The 20,802-nt window shown below is 48.1% G+C and overlaps 2 pseudogenes across 2 annotated transcripts; one reads left to right on the top strand and one right to left on the bottom strand.

The window, feature by feature from the left end:
• Window positions 1–2,114: 2,114 nt before the first annotated feature.
• Window positions 2,115–2,589, bottom strand: LOC307093500 (large ribosomal subunit protein uL24-like; annotated as a pseudogene). Its single transcript has one exon. The product of its transcript is annotated as a large ribosomal subunit protein uL24-like (transcript).
• A 9,019-nt stretch (window positions 2,590–11,608) lies between these two features.
• LOC307093740 (protein Daple-like) lies at window positions 11,609–16,001 on the top strand (annotated as a pseudogene). The gene has a single exon. The product of its transcript is annotated as a protein Daple-like (transcript).
• Window positions 16,002–20,802: the final 4,801 nt, after the last annotated feature.

Below are 20,802 nucleotides of genomic sequence, written 5' to 3'. Positions count from 1 at the left end.
GAAGTCATGAAATGGGCTGGTCCAACATCAATCTGTGGCGCTTTTTTAATTGGAAGGGATATCTAGGCTGCAGAGGCCTTCCATGGGGAAAAAGGGGTCCTAGCCCCACACCAGACTCCTCAGCCCACAGTTCCATTGCTTTGAGGAGAAGCCCTTGTAACTTCTGGCTATAAAAAAACAGCGGGGATTGTGGCTAAGTGACACTGAGGCTGCTGGAGATCCAGCTAGTTCCTCTTAAAGGGCCCACACACAGATTTAGTCTTGGGGGATCCAGGAACACATGGAAACTGGATTGTCTGGCATCAGAGCAAGAACTCAGGGGAAGCTTTCTAAGCCTAGACAAGGGTGCTTGCAGTGGTCATTTGTTCCGATGCTGAGACCTTCCCTGTTGCAGAGCTGTCAGGGGCTGTAGCTGAGTCTCCATCAACCTGGGTCACATTGTTCATTCTGCCTTGGTGATTCCCTGAGACCCTGTTCCACCCAATTTCCAGCTCCACCCAAGCTGTTTGAAGTGGCTTTTCCATATGAATGGCCTATCCTGGCTCAGATTTCAGACCTTCCTAAAATCTCTCAAACAAGCAGCAGCTGGCATCAGCATGCCCCATACCACCCAATAAGAGGCCCCAGGCCCAGGACTAGCAGCAGCCTGCCTTGCTTTACAGCTTTGCCTCTCCTGGGCACTTCCAAGCCCAATACAAGTAGCAACCATATGAAAATTGCTCTGTAGTTCCTGATGGGTGGCCCCAAGCAGGGCATAGGCAGTGGCTGCCTTTTCACCTCAAGGGGGTGCCCCCTATCAGGAGCTACAGAGTGATTTGCAGTCAGGGCACATGCCAGATTGCAGGCCCCATCCCCCAGGAGCAGGTGTGCAGGAAGCAGCTATCAATGATTCTCCCTCATTATTGATGTTTCTATCTCTCTCTCCCTCTCCCTTCCTCTCTGAAATCAATAAAAAGGTTTAAAAAAAGAAAAATAATGACAGAAAACTTCCTCTACCTGGTGAAAGAAATAAGAGTTACAAGTTCAGGAAGCATATAAAGTCCTAAACAAGATGAAACCAAAGAGGCCCATACCAAGACACATCAAAATTAAAATACCAAAGGTTAAAGACAAAGAATCTTAAAAGCATTGAGAGGAAAGCAGTTAGTTAGCTACAAGGGAGTGCCCATATAATTGTCAGCGGATTTCTCAACAGAAACTTTGCAGGCCAGAAGGGAGTGGCAAGAAATATTCAAAGTGATAAATAGCAAGGACATACAAACAATATTACTGTACCCAGCAAAGCTATCATTTAGGATTGAATGTCAGATAAATAATTTCACAGACAAGAAAAAGCTAAAGGAGTTTATCACACCAAACCAGTATTACATGAAATGTTGAAGGGCATCTTTATGAAGAGGAAGAAGAAGAAGTAGGAGGAGGAGGAGGAGAAAATATGACAAAAAAGTCAATAAATACATATCTATAAAAAGTTTAATCTAAAAATCAAAATAAATCAACAAGGAATTTAATAAAATAAACTGATGAATAAAACATAACCAGAGGCATGGAAACATAGAACAGACTGACGAATCTCAAGAGGAAGGGGGGAGGAAGCAGGAAGAGATTAACCAAAGAACTTATATGCATATATGTATTATCTATGGACATAAACAATAGGGTGGTGAAAACCTGTGGTGGGAACAGGTAGAGCGAGGTAATGGGGGGAAGAGTAACATCTATAATACTCTCAACAATATTTTAAAAATAAAGAAAAATAAAAGACAGAATAGGAAAGGAATAATTAAAATATTTTTTGCAGAAATTATGATTGTTTATATGAAAAATTCTAAATACAAAGCAACTATGAAAATTAAGTGAATTCAGCAGGCTTGCAAATTTTCAGGTCAATATAGTAGAAAAAATGTTTTTCTACCACTAGTAACAAATGGTAACAGAAATTTTAATATTATCATTTACAGTAGCATCTAATGTAACAAAAAATATAAAATGACCTAATATATTTGCCAGTTTATGAAGTAAAAGACTAATTATTTTTAAGATGTCATTTCTCCTCAAATTAAAGCTGATGCTTTTTTTTAAAGTTCTTAATGAAAGATGTATAAGATTATACTTTATTTCTGGATCTTCTCAATTGTTTCTTCCTTGCATTTGTCCTTTTCCTTTCCTACTTGGTGAGATTTGGCTTTACATTTGAGGATCTTCTTGCAGTCTTTGTCCAGCTTTAGTGGGCATGCACCACTTTGCTGGGGTGCACGCCCACATGAATAGTTGTACCATTAGCTTCATGCCATTGCACTCGTTGAATGTAGACGACATATTTCTTCCTATAAACCTGAACTACTTTGTCAGTTTGCTGCCCTTTGTAGTGTCCTTACTCAACCCGAACATCATCCATGAACATCCTTTTCAGATGGGTGTGGATCTAACATTGTAATCTGTCTTGGCTCTTTGGAAAGTAAAGACAATCTTCCTGTGAATGTGGGAAGGTGCATTAAAATGTCTTTTACAATTCTTCTGACAGTCAGAAGACACAAAGGGATTGAACTTCATTTTGACCACTGGCACTTCCATGATGGCCACAAAAGGGAAGAGCTAATTCTTAATTTACACTGAATGGCCAGATTATTATGATCTGTGAATGCAAAATAATCTGGCCACTCAGTGTGTGCGTGTACATATATGTGTGTGTGTGTGTGTATACATATACATATACATATACATATACATATACATATACATATACATATACATATATATACACATACATATATATACACACCATGGGCAGCCAGGACCCAGGACCGACACACGCTGTGGGCCGCCGGGACCCAGGACTGACTTCCGTGCCGACAGAAACCCTAGCCTGGTTGTTCGGTTGTCCATCCAGACATTTAGATCATGACAGACTCTGGCGCTTTATATATTAGAACTAGTAGCCCTGCGCACGAATCTGTGCATGAGTAGCTTGCTGCCGCTTGCCTCAGCTGGTCACCCGCCCACCACCGCTGGTAGTTCTCCACTGCTCATAGCTCACTGCTGTACCCTCTTGGAACCCTCCACCCACTGGCCTGCCTTCCTGTAGCTCTCCGCCCACTGGCCCACCCTCCTGTAGCTCCCCACCACTTGTAGATTGGTCATGACATTACGGCGTAACGGATAATTAGCATATTCCTCTCTTATTATATAGGACTAGAGGCCCAGTGCATGATTAAATCACATGCATGTAGGGTCCCCTAGGCTTAGCCTGCCATCAGGGCCATGTCCGCTGCCACACAATGCCTGGCATGCTCCGCAGCCCTGCCGGCGGCCTGCCCCATGATGCCTCGCGGGCTCTGCGGACACTGACAGCGGCCCAGGGTTGTGGGGTGGGTAGAGGGCCCGAGAGGTGCTCCATTTGTATATAGTCGTTCCGCCATTACAGCATTATGACCACAGGCCTTTTATAGAGAACCGGTACAAAAAGTGGGGTCCCCCGGCCTGGCCTGTGGGGCCGAAACCAGCAGTCTGACACCCCCAAGGGATGTAGTAGCACAAGAAGCAGCAGGTGGATGGAGAGGAGCCCGAGTCTGGGCCAGGCACCATGCCACTCTTGCTCATCCCAGCCCCGTTGCACCTGCCACTGCCGTTGCTCAGTAAGCTCACTGCCACTCTGATGCAGTCTTTGTGCACCCATCCTAGAGCGATATCGGCATGCCCTAGTCAGTCCTGATGCCGGTCCCGATCCCGGTCCTGGTTTGGATGGGGGAGGGGCATGTAGGGGCAGTGTCCATGGGAGAGGTTCACACTGCCACAGTGGAGCTCGCCAGCTGTGAGCCCAGTGTCTGGTGCCCGTTGGTTAACTGAACGGTGCTCCTGCTATGGGAGTGCACTGACCACCAGAGGGCAGCTTCTGCATTGAGCATCTGCCCCCTGCCCCCTGGTGGTCAGTGCGGATCATAGCTACTGATCGGTCAGATGAACACAACATATTAGGCTTTTATATATCCTAGAGGCCCAGCGCATGAAGTTCGTGTGTGGGTACAGTCCCTAGGCCTAGCCTGTGATCAGGGCCATCTTCCCCAGCTTTCCACAGCCGGCCCTGCACTCCACTGCTACCCACCCCCGGTTCCCCTTTCAACATAGGGTGATCAGTGCCTGACAGCTGGGAGAAGGGACTGAGAGGTTGGCTGTTACCGCCCACTTGTTGGCCCTGCCCATGCCACGGGTTGCCCTCTGTGTGTGGGGCAACCAGAGAGGTGGGGGCCTTGGCCTGGCACCGCCCACATCTCCCACCACCCACCCCCAGTTCCCTGTTGGCCATCAGGCGATCATAGCCTGCCAAATGGGGAAAGGAACCGAGAGGTGGTCAGTGCGCCTCATAGTGACTGGTCCAGCGCTCATTCTGATCATTCTGCCTTTAAGGTCAATTTGCGTTATTATCCTTTTATTATATAGGATAGAGGCCTGGTGCATGGTGTGGGATGGCTGGCCTGGCCTGATGGGGGTCCTGGGTCTGGGTTCCCTTGAGGGGCGGGGCTGGCTGGGGTGAGGGACAGTGGGTGGTTTGCAGACTGGCCACACGCTCAATGGAGTGGGGGGGTCTCGACTGGGGATGCAGGGCGGCCTGGGTGAGGGGCTGCAGGTGGTTTGCAGGCCAGCTACACCCCCATCAGGGTGGGAGAGACTAAGTGATAGGGCCGACCAGTGGGAGGGGCTGGGTTCGCTGGCCACAGTGGTCATTATAGCGACTGGTCGTTCTGATCATTACTGCGTTATGGCTGCTGGCTTTTTATATATATAGACTAGAGGCCTGGAGCACGAAATCCGTGCATTGGGGGGGAGGGGGGGCTCATTCCCGCCTGCAGCCTCTGCAATTCAGGACCCTTAGACCTTTTTCTTATCTAGTTAACCTCTTCACATTTAAAAAAATTAACTGAAATATCACCTACTCTAGGAAATCCTCTTTGAACAAATGTCTTTACAATCTGTATTAAGTATTTTCATAGTCTATCATTCTTTTTCATTAACAGCTACTTAGAGTGGATGCAATGTGGTTTTCATTCTTGCATCTGAATTTCTTCTTCTTGCTCTTGTAATAGCAAAGCTTATCCAATTTACATTTGCCCTTCAAGGGCTTATATTTGGTTCAGTTTCTAGTTGGCTCCCTGCTTTTTTTCTTAAGTAATAAATTTGGGTTGTGATAGTAAGCCTCACTTGTAATCAAGCCTGTAGGTCTCCCTATCTGAATATTTCTACAATACCTATCACTTTAGCATACCAGAGATTGTGTTCATTTATAGAAAATAATGTCACCTGATCATTTGATCTTCTAGTAATATTTTATAGCAAGATGAATTATTCTAGTAATTTAGCTATTACAAAATCGAGGCGTACAGAAATAAACCACATTGAAAAATAATGACTCAAAAATAAAAGCATAGTACACTTAGGGCCTCCCTTGTCCTGTGCCTCAGATATCATAGCATATGGAACTCAGCTTCCTTTAAAATAGAAAGGGATGCCATACTCATGAAGCAGCTACTTCCACACATTTTTTAAAAATATATTTTATTAATTTTTACAGAGAGGAATGGAGAGGGATAGAGAGTTAGAAACATTGATGAGAAACATCGATCAGCTGCCTCCTGCACACCACCACTGGGGGTGTGCCCGCAACCAAGGTACATGCCCTTGACCAGAATCGAACCAGGGACCCTTCAGTCTGCAGGCCAACGCTCTATCCACTGAGCCAAACCGGCCAGGGCCACACATTTTTATTATTTATTTCACAGCACATACTCTTTGTACTAATTATTGGAAAATAATCCTAGCAATTGCCTCTGTTCCTCTCTGTATTGTTGCCTTACATTCTGATGTTATTACTGTGCTTTTATCATCCACTCGCTCTAATAAGATTGTGAATTTTTTAAAGGCAGAGATCATGACTTGAGCTGTGTTTCTCTGTCATGGTGCCTAGATACTTAAATGCCATGCAGTCCAAATGACTGTGATGAGAGAGGCCCACCGTTGCTGGAGACCTCTAATTTTTATTTAAGGGGCCTCACTTGTTCTGAGCCTTTACAGAGGGGTGAGTAGGGGCTGAGGGAATTTGAGGAAACCCAGACAGAATTCTCCTCCTAAAAGATTTTGCTAAGCTGGCACCCCAGACACTGGGCATTTGTCCAATTAAAATCCGGACACACAGCAATAACAAAGGCACTGGTCTCCTACTGCTAATGTGTGGGGATCAAACCCCAGCCTGCAGGAACTCACCCTCTCCGTCAGGACCAGGCCGCTGGGTAGACCTGGGCTGGTGCTCCTAACTCTGGGGAGAGGGAGACTTCCTGTGGCTGCAGGCTAGAGGCCCCAGACTCCGTGCCACGCGCCTGAACAGGTCCCTAGTGAAGGTTGGTCAGCAGAGCGGCTTCTTCGCCTGGGATTGCGGGGAGGCTTGCCCAGGCTTGGTCTGGCTTGTTTGCCCCGTGATTGCGGGGCGGATCGGCCTGGGCTCTTTGCCCTGTGATCACAGGGCAGCTCAGTCTGGGCTCACTGCTTTCCACCAGCTGCAGGTCGCCAGTCTCCTATGGGCTGGGGGGAGCCCACCAGTCGGGCCCACAGCATGTGGCAGTGGCTGTGAAAGTCGCCATGGCAACCCAGCACTGACTTCCGGTTGGTCAGCCTTTGGTAGTGATCAGTCGCTACAAGTTACAACCTTGGGTTTTTTATTATTAGGACTAGTAGCCCATCACGTAGTAGGCTGCCCGCTGCTTCCGCGGGAGCCAGTGGGAACTGCAGCACACCACCGGGAGCTGGGCAGGTTCCACAAGAGGTGGGAAGGACCCGTGTTCATTCCACAGGAGGCGGGAGGGACCTGCACTGCTTCCCCGGGAGCCGGGAGACGCCTGCAGATTCCGCAGGAGGCGGGAGGGACCTGCACTGCTTCGGCGGGGGGGGGGGGAGGGGGCGCCCACCGTTTCCTCTCCGGGGTGCCGGCCCGAGCTGGGTGCAGCGATGAATCAAGCATTCCACCAGACTGCTCATGCTGCCTGCTCTCAGTGGCCAACCCTACCCACCCCCGGCCCCAGGACTGGGGGCTGAGAGGACTGGGCGCTTGCATCTTGTGGCTATGGGTGCCGCCATCTTTGTGACAGAGTGACGGTTAATTTGCCTATTACCCTTTTATTAGATAGGACTAGAGGCCCTTCAGCCCGGCCTGCGCCCTCTCGCAATCCAGGAGCCCCGCAATTGATCGTCCTGCAGAGGGATGCCACTCCCACCGCTGCCGGCCGGGTAGCCTGGGCCTCCCTCTCTGGGGTGATCGCGGAGGCCCCAGGCCAGTGGCCTGGGCCACCCTCTGTGGGGAGATCATGGGGCGATGGCAGGGACCCCCAACCAATCGCATTGCACCCACCTTGGCAGCGGCAATCAGTGCTGGGTCGCCATGGCACCGGTGACCCAGGAGGAACCGAGAGGTCAGCAGTTCAGCCCACTTGCCAGTCCCCACCCACCCGAGCCGGCTGCGCACATAGCCTGGTGTTCATTCATTTTGGATGTTATGGACCCTGGCTCTTTATATATTAGGACTAGAGGCCTGTGCCCTCTCACAGTGTGGGAGCCCTGTGATCCATCTCCCCAAAGAAGTAGGCCCCTCCCACCCATCCGGGGTTCCTCAATGGATTGCCCCAAAGAGGTAGGCTGGAGCCAGGGGTCCTGCCCGCAGCGTCACCGTGCAGAGCTGCCGGGACCCCTAGTGTTGCCATGCAGAGCTGCAGGACCCACCTCTGCACCGTGCACGCAGCCCCACCCACCCACGAGCATCGGCTGCGCACGCAGCCTCCTGGTGATGAATTATGTTGTGAGGGCATCACAGCATGAGGGAGTGATGACCACATAGGCTTTTATTAGTATCTACTAGAGGCCCGGTGCATGAAAATTCATGCACTGGAGAGGGAGCCCCTCAGCCCGGCCTGCCCACTGCCACAATCCAGGAGCCCTCAGGGGCAGGAAGCAACCCGGCCATCAGGGGAAGGCGACACCCTCATCACACCTCTGCTGCTGCCACTGCTGGCAGCGCAAGCCTCGGCTGGCCCTGGTTACTTGAGACTCAGGCGGCCCTGAGTGGCTGGGCAGCCGCCATCTGTGGGACACCCAGGGCAGCCAGGCAGCAGCTATCTGAGGCTTGCCTGTGCCTTGGGTGTCACCTGGGGAGCTGCCATCCGAGGCTTGCCTGCGCTTCAGGCCAGCCCTGGGCAGCTGAGGATGGGTCTGGCCGCACCATGTGCCTGCCAACCCCGAGCTGGGCTGAAAGGACTGTGGGCCGGGTCCAGCCACATCACGCGCCTGCCACCCCCTCCCCCACTTCTTTGGTGGGGCTGAGGGGATTGGGCACCGCCATCTTATGCCTATGGGTGCTGACATCTTTGTGACGGTGTGATGGTCAATTTGCATATTCCCACTTTATAAGATAGGATACTAATAAAAGCGTAATATGCTAATTAGACCCGACAGTTGGATGTCCTTCTGGACAAAGCTGTGGTGGCGGAGGCAGAGGCAGTTAGGGGTTATCAGGCTGGCAGGGTAGCAGTTAGGAGCAATCAGGCTAGCAGGGGAGCAGTTAGGGGGCGATCGGGCCTAAACCAGCAGTCAGACACCCCCCAAAGGGTCCCAGATTAGAGAGGGTGCAGGCTGGGCTGAGGGACACCTCCCCCCATGCATGAATTTCGTGCACCGGGCCTCTAGTCTATAAAAAAAGGGTAATATGCTAATTAAACTGGACATCCTGCCAGATGTCATTCCAGACCTCCTTCCTGATGAAACCATGCCTGGAGAGAATCCAGCCCAGGTCCCGGGTGCCTGCAAGCAGCCCGAGGGAAACCAGGCCGGGTTCCAGATGCCTGCTGGTGGCCGGAGGTGGGAAGCAGCCTGGGTCTCAGGTGCTGGAGGGAAGCAGGTGCCGGCAGCTGGGAGAAGGAAGGCCTACTCTTGTACAAATTTTCATGCATCAGACCTCTTATACAGTAGGTCCTCGGGTAATGTAGGAGATCCATTCCTACAGCGCGATGTAACGCGATTTTCACCGTAAGTCAGAACCCACCTACATAAGCACCTATGTTACTCACATGGAGTACATACACAGCAGTAATGAAGTGAAACAGTAAAAGTTTAACAAAAAGATAACAATTCCTGACCTTTACTTGTGGTAAAAATCATAAAGCACATATGTACATATGTCAAAATGATGGAACTTTTTTGTTTTATAAATAAACTAGAAGCCCAATGCACAAAGATTCGTGCTAGAATGGGCTTTCCTTTGCCTGGCTGCCAGCACCGCCTTTCCACTCTGGCCCAGCCCCTTTCTGCTCAGGCCCCGGAGCCGCCTCTTTACACTCCAGCCCCACCTTCCCATGCTGCCCAGGGCCCTGAGAGACCGGGGGTGGGGCAGAACACCCCGTCACTCGGCGCCTGTGTATGCAAATTAACCGCCATCTTTGTTGGGTTAATTTGCATATCACTCCTGATTGGCTGGTGGCGTAGCAGAGATACATGTTTGTCTATTATTAGGTAAGATGGGAGATGGCGACGTAACCACGGAATGACATACATCGAGTCCGACATAACCCGAGGACTGCCTGTAAATAAAGAAGACTTAAGTGACCCTCCACCTGGCCAGTAGGTATGACACGCACTGACCACCAGGGGGAAGACACTCAATGCAGGAACTGCCAAGCTGCGGTGACTTGGCAGCAGTGGTTCTTGGGTGATGCACTCCAGAAGGAGCCCGATTCCGGGGTGCATCACCTGAGAACCAACCTCTCACAATCTGGGACCTGTCGGGGCATGTCAGAGAGCTGGTTTCAGCCTAATCCCCACAGGGCAGTACGAGGGACCCCACCTGCCAGAGGGACCCCACTCACTCTGCAGATAACCTTTGACCCTCAGTGCCAGCGGCCATTGAGGGACTGTGGAAGGTTGGCTCCAGGACGTGTCTGGCCCATCTCGCTCAGTCCCACCCCATCATCCACCTTCTAATTAATTTCCTCTCAATGTGCACAAATCTGTGCACTAGGGCACTAATCTATATATATACAAGGCTAAGTAACCGACAGTCCATCTAACACATATGACGTGCACTGGCAATCTATATATAAAAAAACATAAGCAACCGTCTGACCAGTAGCTATGACCCACAATGACCACCAGGGGGCAGATGTTCAATGCAACAGCTGCCATACGACAGCAACTTTGTAGAGTGCCCTCTCACATTCCAGGACCTCTCGGGGGATGTTGGACTTCCAGTTTCAGCCTGATCCCCACAGGCCAGGCTGAAGGACTCCACCTACCAGAGGGATCCCACTCACTCCACAGACACCCTTCGAGCCCTAGTGCTACCCCAGGTATGGCCGGCTGGGGAGGGAACGCAGAAGGTGGCCTCAGGGCATGTCTGGTCCGTCTAGCCCACTCCTTCCCCACAGGCCACCTTCTAATTAATTTCCTTTCAATGTGCACAAATCTGTGCACCGGGCCTCTGGTTAAAAAATAAACGGTGACTCGCGCATGCGCAATACATAGAAAGATCTCACTGGTGCCAATCACATGCATGTGTTTTGATCTGTCATTGTCAATCATGTATTTGGTTGAAACTTCTATTATAGAGAAAGGGTGAATAGCAATATTAAAATACTTTTAATTAATTTCCTTTCAGATGTGCACAAATCCATGCATCAGGCCACTAGTCTTCTAATAAATACAGAAACAATATTAAAAATAGTAGTTAAAGTGGAATAAAATATACCTTCCTAGATAAACATATATGATCTATACTAATAAAGAGCTAATATGCTAATGAGTGTGATGCCATAACAGGTAACGACCAGATCATTAGCATATTAGCTGGGGAGCTGCTCCAGAGATGGGGTAGAAGCGGGGAGGCGCCTGGAGGAGGCAGGACCATCCCGTGCTGGGAAGGGCAGGGGTGAGAGCCCATAGCACCCCCCCTCACCAGTCCTTCACCACCCACTGCTCGCACCCTGGCCCACCTGCCAGGGGAAGGAGCACAATGCAGCAGGTGGGAGGCTTCCATGCTCTCCTCCGGCGCTATGATGGGGCAGAGCCGCTGCATTGCTCCAGAGATGGGTGGAAGCGGGGAGGCGCCCAGAGAAGGTGGGACCAGCCCGAGGTGACTGGAGGGACTGAGGGTGGGGCTTGAAGTGGCCAGAGAAGGCCAGAGGGTTTGGGGGCTGGGCCAGGCACACTGTAGCTCTGTGTGGACAGGTTCAGGTGTCAAGGCAGGGCTGCAGGTGGGTGGGCGGCGCTGCGCGATTTCACCCGCTGGGCTCCTAGTAGTGATATATTTAAAAGTAGAACAGAAAGGTACAACTAAACTACAGAACAAGCATCATTCTAAACCACGTGAAATCTAGCTAAATGCAAGTTCTATAAAGGGTTTTAAAGAAGCCACCCCAGCCTCTGGGCAGGGCACAGGGCCTCAGGAACATGAGCCTGTTCCCTGCCTTTGTCTCCTGGTGCACACTGTAGCACCAAGCCCGCAATTGGTTGCCAGAGCCTCTTTGCGGGGAATGCAGTACGAGGAAACAACTGGTGAAGCGAAGATAGGGGAAGCCTCAGGATGGATGTTACCATCTCAGAGCTCATAGAGCTCTTTCTGCAGAGCCTGCTAGTGACTTGGGTAAAAACTTTGGGCCCATTTGCAAGTGGTAACCATGACAACCTGTACATGGATTTAGTGGATGGCATTTTTTTGAACCAAATCATGTTGGAAATAGATCCCAGCCCCACAAATCAACACATCAACAATAATGTGCATCTTCGTATTCAGAACCTGACCAACTTGATGAAAAACATTAAGACCTACTACCAGTAAGTTCTCCAGCAGCTGATCATAATGAACTTGCCCAATGCTTTGATGCCTGGCAAAGACTATCTGGGAAGAGTATGGAGGAAATTAAGAAGGTGCTGTTGCTGGTGCTGGGTTGTGTTGTCCAGTGTGAGAGGAAAGAGGAATTTCCTCTTGGTCATTGAGACCCATGCTGGAATTATGGCCCATTGCCAGGAGGTGACCCATAATCAGGAGAACATATTTGACTTGCAATGGATGGAGGTTCCAGATATGGCCCTAAAGGTGCTAGAGGCCCTCTCAAGGAACATGGTGTTTCACCCCAGGAGGCTCAGAGATGAGCAAGATGAATGCACGGAGCTGATTGTGGACCTGACTCAGGAGTGGGAGTACCACTAGACACAGCAGCCTCTCAGCCCCCTCAAGTCCTCCAGTGCAGAATCCACACCCAGCCCGACCAGCAGCCTCTTCAGCAAGTATCAGCAGCACCTGGCCGTGGAGCTGGCAGACACCAAGGCCAGGCTGTGCTGCATCAGGCAGGAGCTGGAGGAGAATACAGAGCAGCTTATGGACACCAGGCATGCGGTAGATCAGTTGGTGATGGAGCTGCAGAAAGTCAAGCAGGAGAACATCCAGCTGGCGGCTAGTGCCTGGTCTGTTCGTGCCTATCTTGATGAACTGGACTCTCTGAGGGGGAAGGCGAATCATGTGGAGAGGCTGGAGATGGAGCTGATGCACTTCAGGAAGAAGCTGAAAGATGCAGACTTCTATAAAGCCTGCATGGAGGAGCTAAGAGAAGATAATATCACTTTGACTGAAACCAAGTCCATTCTGAAGCAACAGCTGACTGCTGCTTGGACCCAGGTTGATAAACTTTATGAGCTAGAAAAAGAGAATCTGCAGCTGAAATCTAAGTTTCAGGACCTGGAATTGGACTGAGATGCAGACAAGAAATGCATTGAGGAGCTGCTGGAAGAGAACATTGTCCTCGAGATTGCACAGAAGCAGAGCATGAACGAGTCCACCCACCTGGGCTGGGAGCTGAAGCATCTATCCAAGAATGTAGACCTGTCAGATGCTTCCAGGAAGTCGTTTGTGTTTGAGTTGAACGACTGCACCACCAGCCACATCCTGAATTTGGACAAGGAGAACGAGAGCCTACAGAGCACCATCCAGGAGCTGTGGGACGCGTCCCTGACGCTAGAGGAGAGTAGCCTCACATGCGGTGAGCTGAAGAAGGAGAACCAGCAGCTCAGCAAGATTAAAAAGTTGCAGATCCAGCTAGAGGGAGAAAATGAGAGCAACCAGGATTTGGAGACCTTCAGTGTAGAACTGATCAAAGACATAGAGACCGTGAAGGCTGACAAAGCTAGGCAGATCAAGGATCTTGAGCAAAAAACGGATCATCTTAACCAAGCCATGTGGTTGTTGTGGAGAGGTCACAGGTCAGCACTAAGGCCCACATAAAGGACATCTAAAAAGAGAACAAAGTTGTCCACCAGACGGTGACAGAGACCAGCAGCAAATTCAGCAAGCTGGAGTTCGAGAAGCAGCAGCTGCACAGCAGGTGACGGAGAAGGTGGAGCAGGCGGAGGAGCTGGAGGATTTGCACCGGCTGCAGAAGGAGAACAAGAAGCTGGCCAAGGAGGTCACCTCCCTGACAATGGCCACTGAGAAGGTCAATACCCTGGAGTGTGAGAGTCAGAGCCTGATGCTGGAGAACCGGAGGCTGCAGAAGTCTCTAGAGACCCTGCAGAATGTGTCAGTGCAGCTCTACGGTCTGGAGTGGGAGAACAAGCAGCTGGATGAGGAGAACCTGGAGCTGCACAGGATTGGTGGTAACCATGCGCTTTATGGGTACCAAGATGGGCAGATCGAGAAGGAGAACCAGGAGCTTGAGTGAGAGGAGGAGGTGCTGAATGCCCCGAGCAAGAAGTCGGAGCACCTGGAGCTCAGCTACCAGAGCATGAGTGCCGAAAACCTGCAGCTGAGCGCTTAGGGAAAACCTGGAGAGAGCGCTCAGGGAGCTGGAGGCAGAAAACCAGGCACTGCAGCGGGACTTGGAAGCCTAGCGGCTCACTAACAAGCAGTGGGAGAAGTCCGAGAAGGAGAAGGCAGCCCTGGAGCAGGAGGTGGCTCAGCTGGTAAAAGACAAGAAGCTGCTGGAGAAGGAGGTGAATAGGCTATGGCAGCAGGTGTAGCTCAAGGGCGTGGTCTTGGACGACATCACCAAGCTGTCCATAGCTGAGAAGAGCCGCGCTCTGGACAAGGAGCTGGCCCACTGTAGGGACACAGCCACCAAGCTGAAGGAGCTGGAGAAGGGCAACAGAGACCTCACCAAGCAAGTCACCATGCACAAGAGGATGCTGGTGACCCTGAGAGAAGAACTGGTGCTGGGGAAACTGAAGAGTCAGCAGCTGACCAGTGAGCTGGACAAACTGAGCCAGGAACTAGAGAAGGTCAGCCTCCACAAGGAGCTGCTGCTGCAGGATAACAGCAACAGCGGCCCAAAATACAAGATTTTGGAGGGCAGGAATGAATTGACATTAAAAACGACACTAACTATGAAAGATGAAAAGATTGTGTTCTTAGAAGCCCAGGTAGAAGAGAAAGCCAGCCTGAGCCAACAGCTACAGAAGGCACTCCAGGTGCTGAAAATGTGTGAGCTCCTCAGGCAGACCCAGGAGGCGGTGAAGCACCTGCAGCACTCTTTGAAACACCCTGCGGGAAGCTGGTTGCTGGTCACCAAGAGGAGCGCTGGGGGCTGAGCCATATAAGGAAGCCATCATAGAGATGCTCCAAGTGAAGGACCTGGCCATTGAGCTGGAATAGAACAATGCAGCTCTGCATGCTGAGAAGCAGCTGCTCAAGGATCAGCTGCAGCACTTGGGAGACCCAGAACATGGCCTTCAGCAGTCAGATCCTGACACTGTAGAAGCAGAGTGCTTTCCTGCAGGAGCAAAACACCATGCTGCAGACCCAGAAGGCCAAGCTGCAGGTGGAAAATTCTACTGAGCTGCCAGAGCACCTTGTTCACCGCACAGTATGCACTGCTCCAGAACCAGCAGGTGGCCAAGGACAAGCAGCAGGAGCAGCTGACGGCAGCCTTTGAGGCCCTGCTGCAGGATCACGAGCACCTGGGCATGCTCCACGAACACCAGTCTGAGGAGTAGGGAGCCAGCACAGCTCCCTGAAGACATTTCATCGAATCCTGGAGTTGGAGCACAAGGCACTCGGGGAGAGGCACGAGGACATGCTGAAACATAAGGCAGAGCTGGAGGAGCTGGAGAAGGTCTTGAACACTAAGCAGGAGGCTATGCAGCAGGAGCAGAGGACGAACACCATCACCACTGATGAGAACCAGAGGCTGTGGGAGAGCTAGACAGGATCAATTTCCTGCGCCAGCATCTGAAAAGGGAGTACAAGGAGCTGCATGCCCACACCAATGAGCTGAAAACCTCGCTAAACAACTCGCAGGTGGAGGTGAACTGCTGGCAGACGAGCTGGAGGAGGGGCACCAGAGCATGGACATCTCATTGATCAAGCTGGACAACCACTGTGAGCTGATCTCCCGGGAACTTGAAGAAAATCATCACCTCTCGATCCAGACGTTGAACGAGCAGAACCAGAGGTTTCTAGAGCAGAACATGGAGAGCAAGGATCAGTACCATGAGGAGCAGGAGCAGTACACAGACAAATTAAATGCCTTACAGAAATGTAAGGAAAAACTGGAAGAAAAAATCTTGGATCAGTACAAGTTCTGTGATCCTGCTCCAAAGAAGAAAAATCACTAGACTAGAATCAAAGCCTTCATCAAATTCATCGAAACAGAGAAAGAGGGTTCCAGAGAATGACTGAAGTCAACCACAGACAGCCCTCCCTGGACGCTGGAGTCCTCAGACCTGGCCTCGCCCAGTACTTCTCGGCCTCTTAAATCGCAGTGGAGTCTCTCCAGGGCACACCCCACTGTGCTCAAACTGGGTAGAATAGTGAGACACCCAGAGCGGGGCCTGCAGGAAAAGGCCCTGGGGACCTATTACCAAAGTGAGGGTCCCTGCATGGTGGCAGCCTTGACCACACGGATGCCTCCTCTGACCCAGCCATGAAGCCCTGGCTGTCAGAACTGGGCTCCTGGACCTGTTCATCCTCAGCCATCACAGGTTGATAATCACTGTCTTAAAGGAATGGATCTAGAAAGCTCTAAGTTTACGTTAAAGCCTAATAGAAATAATTGCAGGATAATACATGATTTAAAAAATTATCTGCACATTATCCTCACCATAATCATGGCTCCTCTTCACCACAGATGATTATTCAATGACTTTATGCCATAACCAAGCCACTATGTTAGATGTCTCTTACCCTCTCTCAGGCACTTTCCCTCAAACAATCCTCACACTCCGCATGTTAATTCGTTTTTAAGTTTTATTTTTCAGTTTTTCTTTATAGGCTTAGTTTTAGTAGCTGGATTTCTGTTGGTAGCCTGTAGATTTTATAACTTTATGAGTAAAATTTTTTCACTGTGTTAAAAGCATCTGGTAAAGTTGGAGTTAGGTTTTTTCTTTTTTAATTTTGTAGACTTTCCTTTAGGCAAAAACTAACCAGGCTGTTTTGCTGCAAAAAGGTAAATTAGACTTATGATTGAAATATTAAATCAGGTTCTCTAACAGCTTGCAAGTAGCTACAGGAAGCATAAACACAATTACCAAAGGGTTCTTTATTTTTACTCACTATACCTGGTGACCCATCTCAAAGAAGTCCTTTTATAAGTTACACCAAATATAATTACATTTGTTTATGCCCTGGCTTTTATCATCATAAGAATAAGTAAGATTGTCACATTCAAACACATACATACACAGATTCATTTGAGTAGTAAAAATGTAATATAGTTGTATTAAGTTTTCTTGAGTTTGAATTTAAGACCTATAAGAAGAGCAGCTGGTAGAAACACTTGCGAGATGACAAGGGTCCCTGCATGGTGGCAGCCTTGTGAGACTACAAGGGTCTCTACAAGAACTCTGTAGAATGGCTCAAGCATGTCAAACTCACTGCTGGCTGCAAGTTTGACCTGCTTGCTGTAGGTTAACGTGTAACAATATAGTTCCTTCTATTTAGTGCTGTGTAACAAACCATGCCAAAAATATTAGCTTAAAGTAATAACTTCATTTATCTGGCTCTAAAATCTGACATTTGGGCAGGGTTCAGTGGGGAGAGTTCATCTTTGCTCCACTTGGTATCAGCTGGACAGGACCTTAGGGTAGAGGCTTGAAGCATTTCACAGATCCCTCACTCACAAGTCTGGTAATTGATCCTGGCTATTGGCCCAGTCTCAGTTTGTTTTCAATTGGACCTATCCATGTGGTCATTTTGTGTGAGCTTCCTTGTGGCACACTGACTTGTTTGAAAGTTAAGCATTCAAAGAAAGAGAAAGCCACTTTTGTGACTTGGTGTCAGAGGTCATGCAACATCACTTCTGTCACATTCTGTTGATCAAATCAGTTACAAATGTCCAGTCTGGTTAAAGGGGAGGGAACACAGGCCTTGCATCTCAATGGAGGAAGGTCAATGAAACATTATAGGAATACCATGTGGAATGGAATACATATAACAATAATTGGAAAATACAATCTCCCACAAGAAAATTTCCTGTGTTCAAACTTAGGAGGACACTACTTCACAACTACTACATATCAAACATGCAAACAATTACCCCCTCAGCTTCTCAGTGCCATTCAGTTCCTTGCAATCAAATGGATTTTAGGAGAGATCAAAGCGTTCACTACCTGAGGATGTGCATTCATTTTCCTCACTGCTGGCTGCAAGTTTGGATGTAGAAATACTTCTCATCCTGTAATAGCTGCTCTACTTTATGTTCAAGGGAGAAAATATTTGCCTCTGCCTCACCAAGCCTTCTCCAACCCCATGCTCTATTTATCAGAAAGGGCGATGTCCAGGCAAAAGGGGAGTCCCATGACACAGAAACACCTCACAAGTAACACCTCACGCTATGTTTCTTCTGATCTTAACACACACACACACACACCCGAGTAAAAAAGAGCATTTCAGCTCAAAAAGAGTCTCTCTTGAATTTCACAAAACAATATTTATTGCAAATTGGAGTTTAAACAGCATTATCTTAAAATTATTTCAAAATTTTTATAGGTTTTTGTGTCAGGCTTGTAAACTAATATTCTATAAAGTTAAGTGGTTCATAGAAATTTCAAGGGAATTCTGAATTCCACAACATCTTTAGCCCAAAGAAGTTGAAACTGCCATTTTTCCAAATTAGTGATTTAGCTTCATTACTGGTTCTCTCATTTGCAGATTCCTCTAAAAGCAAACTAGGGATTTAAAATTTTTTTTCTTGAAAAAAATTACAAATACCTACTGAATCCAGCAGCCTGAATCTATTTCTGAGAATCAAATTCCAAACAGGGTCCAATTCCAATACCAAATTTGAAAATAACTGTTCAAATATGCTATAGGCACAAGGCCAACTTGGAATGTCAGAGGATCTTATTTATTACTAGAGGCCCAGCGCACGATTCAATCGTGCGGGTAGGGTCCATAGGCCTAGCCTCCTGCGATCAGGGCCATCTTCTGCCTGTTCGCCAGTCCCCAGGCCCAATGCTGCCTCCGCCGCCGCCACTGAGCTGCCAGGCTGTTGGGATCACCAGCTCATCCCCAGCCGCTGCCGCTGCTGCTGGGGTTGAGGCGCTGACGAAGGGGAGCACGGCAGGGGAGCCAGGTGCAGGCCAAAAACCTCCAGCAGAGGCTTTTGGCCTGGAGCCGGCGGACAACCGGCTCCCCACCTCCCATGGCAGGGGAGCCGGGTGCACGCGCGACACCCGGCTCCCCGCCTCCCGATGTCCGAGGGGGTCAGCGGTCGCCAATCTGGCCATTGAGAGGCGGGGGGGGGGGGGGAGCACGGCGCCTCTCAACGGCCGGATATGCCACCCCGAGTCCCGCGCCCCCAGCCTCCCGCCGCCCAATCATGGGCATAGCGGAGTGATGGTTATTTGCATATTACCTTTTTATTAGGTAGGAGGATTTCAGACAAAAAGGAACTCCCTGCATCTAAGGAAATAAAACTGCAGTATGTCTTAACCCTTTGCACTCGTTTGCTTTTTTCTCGATTCCTTTATTCTACTCGAGACTTAATTTTTTAAATACCCCAGATTTCACAAAGTGCGGCAGTAGAATAAAAAACTGGAGTTTCTTTTCATACAAACTTATTTATTTGGATTTTTTTATATTTCAAATTATTGATACATTCAAAGAGTAATTTGCACTCGACATCCAAGTGCAAAAGGTTAACAAGATAATGTATTTGAAAAGTTAATTATAAATTAAACAAACATGTGTTCAACGTTCCTATGCACACCTCAAATACCTTAAGATAAACAAGGGCTTAGAAATTAAGAGGGCAAAGAGAGAATTTGTTGCTAAGTGAACTTTGAAGGGGACAAGACCAAAAACTTCCATAAAACACTGATGTACAACCTTCTAAGCACCAGCAGAAGTTCTCTTACCCAGCTCTAATTTATATCTTAATTTAAATGGAAAATTGCATTGCAGTCTCTCCCTCCTTACATTCTCCAGACTATGTAAGTCTTCTTCACCTTTTTTAAAGTAGGAGATCTGTTCAACATTGAGACACCCAGAATTCTGCCTTTTCCCCCAATGTCCATTTTTTATTAAGATACAAAAGAACTAGCAAGAAACCTGTCTGTTTCCCAGAGCAGAGAGTGTCTCTCATTTATGTGTTTTACAGAGTGGGTACCGAGTCATATCAATTCCAACTGTGCTGGCCCTCTAGGTGTCCCAAATGAAAGGGATATGTTGGGTGTGAAAATCTCCCACGCTATTTCCCACACCATTAGAGAACTAACATTAAAAAATAATACATAGGAACTCTATATTCTTAATATGAACAGTAGCTATTTAATTTATATAATTCAGTTGAGTTGAAACATATATGTAATCATTTCCCCTGTGCGGTTCCATAATCATTTAATTTACATACATTTGTTGAGTTCAAAAATTATGATGAAAGGAATATGCTTTTCTGGCTGTTCAACTATTTTACATTAGGCCCAGCTAGCAATTAGAAATAATACTTAGTTATTAGTAAAACAGATAAATATAAAGTGGCTTAAATAATGTAGGAATTTCTCTTTCCTGTAAAATAAGTCTAGAAATGGAATTTCAAACTGATAAGCATAATTTGAGAACTGAGTTGCACTATCTTAACCCATAACTTCTCTCTTCATGATCCAAGAGACTTGCTTATCTATCACTATCATTAGTTTGTAATTTTTTCAAAGTCAAGGATCATTCCTTATTTTTTTAGCCACAGCACCTAGCAGATATTGGCTCTAAATGGTATGTGTTGAATGACTAAATGGACAAAAGAAATAAATAATAAACGAGGGACAAATCTAGTGAGGGGAGAATTAAATGTATAATTAATACACAAGGCAGAAGTACATTTATTGCTCAGTACTTCATTAATGGAGGTTTGTATTATATACACCAGAAAAAATATTACAGGGAGAAGTGATATTTAAACTGGATATTGAGTGATGGGCAGGATTTTAATAGAAAATAAAGTTGTATGTTGGTGCTAGGAACATAGGGTTTGCAGTCAAAGACTGGTTTGCAGTCCTAACTCAACCACTAATTAGATGTATGATTTTTAGCAAAGTAAGGAAAACTTTCTGAGCCTATCTATATACTCATCTATAAAATTAAAATAATTTTATAGGTTCTTATGAGGTTTTCTCTTTCAACTCTTTTAAATACACACCATCTCATTTTATTTCATTTTTCTTAAAAATTCTTCAAAATATGTACTTTTTATGAACTTGTGATGGTTAATTTTATGTACCAACTTGACTGGGCCAACGGATATCCACATTAAACATTATTTCTGAGTTTCTGTGAGGGTGTTTCTAAGTGAA

The sequence above is a fragment of the Cnephaeus nilssonii genome (assembly GCF_951640355.1).
Source record: "Cnephaeus nilssonii genome assembly, chromosome: 21".
NCBI lineage: Eukaryota > Metazoa > Chordata > Mammalia > Chiroptera > Vespertilionidae > Cnephaeus > Cnephaeus nilssonii.
The sequence above is the reverse complement of the archived record's forward strand: the minus strand, read 5'-3'. Positions and strand labels throughout refer to the sequence as shown.